This window comes from Arachis duranensis, chromosome 9, assembly GCF_000817695.3.
Source record: "Arachis duranensis cultivar V14167 chromosome 9, aradu.V14167.gnm2.J7QH, whole genome shotgun sequence".
Lineage (NCBI taxonomy): Eukaryota > Viridiplantae > Streptophyta > Magnoliopsida > Fabales > Fabaceae > Arachis > Arachis duranensis.
The window spans coordinates 105,734,439-105,742,726 of NC_029780.3; positions in this window are offsets into that span (position 1 = coordinate 105,734,439).

Sequence of the window (8,288 nt, forward strand, 5' to 3'; positions counted from 1 at the left end):
AAGAAGCCTCTCCTTCTATCCTTCCATTTTTCCAGCTATCCTTTCTTCTATCCAGTCCAGAGCTTTGATTTTTGATCTTTTTCACATTGATACGAGTCCTAATTATTTACCTGGATTGTTCTAAGTTGGAATATTTAAGATATCCTCTATATTGACCCTCGTTTGTAGTGGAACTTAACTCTCGAAGGTTATTCTTGACTTGTCCACGTTTATCATTTGTCCTAAAGCTGAAGTATAGCAATTTAAGATTTGAACTAGTTGATAGATCTTTTCCTCCTTTGCCCTTGAAAAAATAATGCAGTCATCAACAAATAATAGATGAGTTATCCTAGGTGATGTGTGTGCTAATTTGGCTCCAAATATTAATTTTTCATTGTATGCCAAGTCCATGAGAATAGTAAAAGCTTTTGCTGCTAAAATAAATAGGTAAGGAGAAACGGGTCTCCCTATCTCAATCCTCTCTATGAAATGACCTCAATGGACAAATTTTCATTGATATTGAATTTGTATATGACACTTCTTACACAATTCATGGTTCGTCCTAGGGGTGTGCATGGGTCGGGTGAAACCGGGTTTGATGTGATCCAGGTTGACCCGAAATATGTACCGGGCCCATTTTTGAGACCCGAACTCGACCCTAGACCCGATGAAACCTATACCCTTTCGGGCTACAACTATATCGGGTAAAAACCGGGCCGTTAACATTATATTACCTTGATACTTTCTTGTAAGTTAGCATGTAAAAATATCCAAATTTCCAAAACTCCAACCATTATTTGACATAGTAAAATTTACTTAGAAAAATATAACAAGAACCAACTCTTCTCTAAAATTAAAGCATAACCATAATCAATACTAATATTTCCTAATAACACCAAATATTTAAATTAATACAAATAACACAATATTATGCATTAGTCTAAAGTCTTATGCATTTTAAATATAAAACATTAACTTATAGTATTATATATAATGACTAATAACACAAAATATTAAGGTTTACAATCTTTAAATTCCACATAATAATAGCCATCATCCATCACTAATAATACAAAATATTTATTGTGTATGGTGACCGGGCCACCGGGCCGATTTCGGGTGACCCGAGTTATGACCTGGACCCGACCCGAAATAATGACCGGGTCTATTTTGAGACCCTTACCCGGTCCTAGACCCGATGAAATTACACCAATTAGTCCCTAAAGTGTTCGGGACCAGGCCGGGTCTTCGGGCCGGGCCGAGCCATGCTTACCCCTAGTTCATCCTATCCACTTTTCATCAAATCCAATAGCCTTTAGAACTTCCTCCAAGTAATCTCATTTCATCTTGTCATAGGATTTATTCATATCTAGTTTGATTGCTAAATCCTGAGAGTCTTTTTTTCTTCCTTTGGTTAAACTGTGGAAAGCTTCCTGCACAATAATGATGTTGTCCTGGATGAGCCTGTCACTAACAAAGGTACTTTGGACTGGAGAAATAATTTTCCCATGATCCATTTTATTTTCTCATTTGTGACTTGCTTTGTTAAATTATCATTCATTTTCTCTATCACCCTTCTTGGAATTTTTCTTATACACTCTTCCATGTTCACCTTTTCTCTAGTCATAAAAAGCTTGGTGTAATGATCTTCAATAAACTTCATAACCTCTGTTTGTCCCTGCACCCAATGCCCATTAGTGTCTTTCAGCTTCTTAATTCTATTCTTGTTTCTTCTCTGTATCGTTGACGCATGAAAGAAAGCTGTGTTTTTGTCACCCACATTTCAACCACTTGAGTCGCGCTCTTTGCCCCCAAAACTTCTCTTCTTGAATCTATAGCTTTGATAATTCTGTTAGGAAATTATTTTAATTTTCTAATTTATTTGTGGGTAATACATATATTAATTATAATTACAAATTATGCTATTTCAAATTAAATGACTTATATAATGGTGATTTCATTTATTGTTATAAATGCTAAATTGAATAAGTCATAATTACTTTTGATTTGGAATTAAATGAGAATAAAACCAGATATTATCTTTTATTCTTTAGATAATTATCTTTTGTATTTTAGATATATTATCTTTTAGATTTTAGATACTACTAGTGTATGTTCCCGTGTCCTACACGGCATAATACATAAAATTATATAAAATTTTTTATTAAAATTTAAATAAAAATATCTATAATAATTATTATTATAAACGTTTTATAATTTAAAAATATTAAAAATAATTAATATTTATTTTAATCAATTTAAATTTATTAAATTGTCATCTCATTTGTTCGCTTAAGCAAGTATTTGGAGTTCGAATCTCGCCTTGTGTGTATCACAATCCATTAGTTAGCGATAGACCCTTAATAAATAGAACATCAATATATGGTGGATTAATTCTCGACTTACCAAGTTAGAAAATCCATAGAAAAAAATTGTATTTGTCTTTAAAATAGAATAATTTTTCATTAATAGAAATAATTATGAATTTTTGTCTTTGTTAAAATTTACTTGGGAGAATTTTATTTATTACTATAGTATTCATTCTTGAAATCAAAACAATATAATCAACATTGTTACTTGTTAAAACTTCACATTTTATGAAATAATTTTTAAATTCTCAAATTCATAAACTTATGTCATTACAAAAGTAATTAGATCGATTAATATTTTTTGGTAATATGGTGTATCGAAAGCTATTTCTAATTCATTTTTAGTTCCAGAGGTGGAGGCTTCATCATTATCTGTTTTTATTACTAAGGAATTATTTTTTCCTAGATTTAAACGACTCATCGTTCTCAATAAACTAGCCATTTTATGGTTAGAACTTTGTGAGCTACGGGACCACCCTCATTAACCAACAGATTCACTGCCTTTCTATGACTTATAACCGGGACTACGATCTTGGCTGACCAACGTATTAACAGTTCTCACTGCTACTTCAAAGTTGTAACTATAAAATATTTGAGGTTTTATCAAGAAGACTTGTAATAAAAATCCAGTTAAAAATAATTTCTTTATAAATGTTATCAGATACCTTCCCCTTGGGCAGGCTCTGATACCACTTGTAATAGTTGGACTAATATAGGTTGATTTGTTTCTTGTAAAACTTGTAAAGGTTGAGATTCTAGATCTTGTACGGGTACTGTAGGTTGGGGATTGCCATTCATTCTTTGAACGTTATATATATGTATTCTTGATTCTATCTCTAAAAGTTGTCTCATGCTTTCTACATGTAAGTAATGCATCCTTCTAACATAATGAATGCGTTTATTCTTAATAGTTTGTCTAGCGGTTTTTACTGATTTTTTGGTTTTAATTTGTTGTAGAAGCTTTTTGGTTCTGATTATTTTCTTATCCATCTTTTTTATTTCTACTTTTAATTCCGAAGATTCAGTTATTAGTTCTCTTATTTTTCTATCTATTGTCATTAATGTTGTTTTCATATTTCTTCTAACTAATTTTAAAGATCTAAGCCTTTTGTAAAACTCTTTCATGGTATAAGAATAATAACTGAGAAAATAAATGAAAGAAAGATAGTAAGCTTACAAAGATGAACTTGTACTTTTATTGCTTGCAGAGTTGATACACTTCTTGAAGATGATTACAAATACTTGGAGAATTTATAAAGTAAGAAGATATAAGAGTAGAGAGATTTCTTGAGTATTCAAGTTTTTGATGCCCTTGAATGAGTGAGGCCTTTGGTATTTATAGACCCCAAATGATGACTATTTGAGTACTGTTTGCTGACAGTACTGTTTGCTTTTACTGTTTGCCGACATTCACTGTTTGCTTTTACTGTTTGCCGACATTCACTGTTTGCTTTTACTTTTTACTTTTACTTTTTTACTTTTTTTTTTCAAAGATCATTTTTCTTTATGATTGGGCTTCTACATTTATTGCATATACAATACTTTTTACATCTCAAATGGGTCTTGAGAGTCTTGATAATAATGAGCTGGGCTGGACTGCACCTCTTCGTCTTCTCCAAGAGGTACTATTTGTATTGCTTGCAGGGAGCTCTGGATATCTTCTTCTGAGGTTGCTGCTGCTAATGCTGCCATAATTTGTCGCTTCTGTGCTAAGAATTGGGTCTCTTTTTTATATGCTATTTGCTCATTGAAGAATTGAGTTTCTTTCTTATACGCTATTTGTTCATTGTTGGTGCTTGAAGCTGTTATTGCCGGACGCTTTTGTGATGCTGTTAACCATTGATCAATAGCTCTTTTACTTAGCAGATTTATATCATATTTGTTCCACCACTTAATTTTTATTATTCTTACTAAATATTGTATGCTTGCACATTCCTCATATGCTGCTGAATCATATTCCCAAGTCATAATCCAGCTTATTCCCATAGCTGCTATAAATGAAATGAATTTGTACTCTTGGAGAAATGATGATTTGCTTTTGAAGTATTCATACGCCATGCTGGCTTCTTTCGGGAAGAAGGCTTCTATTGGTCCGAAATTCTGGAACCATGATTGGAACCATTTGGGAAATTGTAATGATATCCCCTTCCTAAACCATATGAACCAAGAATGGAGACTTAGTGATAGGAATAAAATATGGTTCCATGCTTCTTGGTAATCATAATAGGTATAGCTTTGAGGTTCAAACTTCAAAGAGAAGTTTTTAGAATGATATGGGGGTAATTCCCATTCTTGTAAAGATAATATTTTCATGATTTTTATTTTTGAGTAAATGGGTTGTTTGGTATTGGAGTCTCTATAATGGGTTAATTCAATAGATCCAGTGTCTACTAATATGAACTCATAGAATTTCTGGGTTTTTTGTGGGTTAATAGGAATGTAATGGAAAGTGTTTGGGAAAATAGTCTTGTATAGGGTTTTTCTGTCTTTTTTGAACCATTCTTTTTCAATGGTTAATAGTTTAATAGGATTGGGCTTTTCATAGTAAGGAAATTGTTCTTTCAAAGGTTGAGTGTTGTAGAGATCTGATGGCTGTAATAATGTGAATTTATTATTAGTAGTAATTGAAGGGCTCTTAGAAGGTGATGATGATGATGATGCTTTTACAACCTGTGACATTGTCATAGGTCTTAATGATAATGATTTTGCTGGTACAGGGATAATAGGTAATTTTGTTTCTTTTACTTGGTCAAAAGGTTGACCATAATCTTCACTGGAGGCTGGTTTTTGCTCCATCCTTTCCCTGCAAAAATTCTCTAGTAAGAAAGTCAGGGAGTGAATTTAGTTCTCCTTTTATATGTTCAATAGTAAAATCGAAGCATGATAAAATGGCTTGCCATCTTGCAAATATTTGTTTTGAAACCAAATTTTTTACATCATTCCCATCTTGCAAATATTTGTTTTGAAACCAAATTTTTGACATCATTTTCTAAAACATTTGGAGCTACTTTACAATCAGTTCTTATTAAGAAGGTTTTATTAAATAAATCTTCTTGAAATTTTGAAACACATAATACTATGGCAAGTATTTCTTTTTTGACTGTGGGGGTAGTTCTTTTGAGCTTGATTCCAAATTCTTGAATGATATTTTACTATTTGTTCTTTTGAGCTATTAGGAGGTATTTGTTTAAGAATTCCTCCATATCCTAATTCTGATGCATCTGTTTCTACAATTAATTTGGCCGAGGGATCTAGTATACTTATGCAAGGTATTTCTTTTACTTAATTTTTTATTTTTATTATTATAGAAGTCATTTCTTTTGTCCATGGAGGTGGGTTTTTTCTTAACCTCTTATAAAGAGGTTCGCAAGTAACTCTTATACCAGGTAAGAATTCTGCTACATAATTCAAACATCCCAAAAATCTTTGTAATTGTTTTTTGTCAATTATTTCATTTGGAAACTTATCTGCAAATTCAATAGCTCTTTTAATAGGTACTATGGTTCCTTGATAAATTTCATATCCTAAGAACCTTACTTTAGTTGTAAAAATTTTCATTTTCTTTTCTGATAAAACTAATCCCTGCTCTTTTATAATATCCATAAATTTTCCTAGGTGATATATGTGTTGCTTTATTCCTTTTGAGTATACTAATACGTCATCAAGATATACTATAGTAAATTCTATATGTGGATAAAATATATTATTCATTATTTCTTGAAACTCACTTGGAGCATTTTTTAATCCTTGAGGCATTACATTCCATTCATAATGTCCAAAAGGTACTATAAAGGCTGTTTTATATCTATCTTCCTCTTTTACTGCAATTTGATAATATCCTGATTTTAAATCAAATTTTGAAAAGATATTTGCTTTATTTAATCTTTTAATTAAATCACTTTTATTTGGTAAAGGATACCTAATCCATTTTAATACCTTGTTTAGAGGTTTATAATTGATAACTAATCTTGGAGCCCCTCTTTCTATTTCAGATGCTTTCATCACATAGAAGCCTGTACAGCTCCAGGGTGATTTTGAAGGCCTTATTAGTCCCTTATCTAGATATTCTTGTATTTCTTTTTTACAATATTCTAGATATTCTTTGTTCATATGTATCGGTTTTGCCTTTGTTGGTATATCTTTTTCATTAAACCCATCTTCATATGGTAAAGATATTTCATGTAATTTTCTATGTTGAAAAGCTGTGGGATTTAAACTACATAATTCTTTTTTAATTTTTTCTTCAATTGCTTTTATTTTATTTTGTATTTCTGGAGTTTGTAATTGTTCTTCTATTCTTTTATGTGTAACTTCTTAGTTTAAGAAGTTAATTTGTCTTGTCTTCCTTTCTATAATATTAACTTGACGTGGTAAGTGTTGTAAAATTTTCTCTAGACTCAAACAATTAATTTGTCTTACTTTTGTTTCCATTACACTAACATGGGTAGATAGGTGTTGCAACATATTGAGTTCATGTTGTTTTGGTCTTGTGAGAAATTCAAAATAGACAGGATATTCATGCTGTTTTGGTCTTGTGAGAAATTCAAAATGGACAGGATGATTGGGGATTCTTGTACAAGTTATTCCGTCGATGTCGACATTAAAGGGATATAATAATAAAGTAAAAGGATTTCCTAATATAACTTGATGAGATATATTTCTTGCTAAAAAGAATGTAGTGGCAAAGCATACCCTATTTTTACAAATTTTTGCTTTAGATAACTTATAGTCTATAGTCATTTTGTCATTTTCTGCCATTAAGACTCTTTCTGTAGTTTTTTCATAATATTTTGTGGGTATTAATCCTTCTTGTATACAATTAACATCAGCTCCTGAATCTACCATAGCTATTAAATCAAATTTTTCTTCTCCTACTATCAAAGTTATAAATCAAATTTTTCTTCTCCTACTATTAAAGTTATCGTAGTGAACCATTTTTGACTTACTAATAATGTTAAAATATTTATATAATTTTCTGTACCTAGGTTAATATAATTCTCGGGAACTGTTATATTACTAGTCTCTTCATTATTTTGCAAAGATTGTTCTTGTATTTTTATTATGTTTTCTCCTTCTATTTTTAGTAATCTGTAGTCCATATTAATATTTTGTTGTTTTAATTCTGAAACTTCTCTTTTTAACTTTTTTATCTCTTCTTTGAGAGAATTAAGGGAAACTTCTTCTTGTGGATTTTTAAAACGATTCTAAATTTCTTTTATTTCTATTGGTCTTATTTCTTGCTTACTTTCTTCTTCTTTTTTAACTAATTCAGCTAATTGTCTTATAAACTCACTTATCTGTTTTTATCACTAAAGAATTATTTTTTCCTAGATTTAAACTACTCATCGTTCTCAATAAACTAGCCATTTTATGGTTAGAACTTTGTGAGTTACGGGACCACCCTCGTTAATCAATGGATTCACTGCCTAAACAATTATTATTATCCTGTTCCTCTTTTCCACTATTTCCTCCTGAGCTCTCTTCTTCTGACATAAAGTCTAATTGTTGTATAAAATAGTCTTCAGTTTCAGAAGAATCCTCATACCTTGATTCTTCTTCTGATTCTGAATTGATTAGTATGGCTGTTAAAGCATGTTTAATTTCTTTATTTTCTATTTTATTTATTTTTTGTTCTGTCGTACATTTATTAGCATAATGTCCTTATTTTTTACATTTCCAACATGTTACTTGTTTTTTCTTATTAGAAAATTTAGGTTTTCCTTTAGGAGTCTTATGGAATTTTTTATGATATTTCTGTTCATAATAAAGGGGTTTGTCTATATTATATTTAGGTTTTTAATAAATTTTTTTCTTTTTAACTTTATGCTGTCCACTAGGTGCTTTTTCAGGAGTTATTCCATATTGATAACAAAAAGTGCCAAGCTCTCTTTTACCCGTGACACTTTCTTGTTTTATTTTCTGTTGTATCTTGGTATCTGT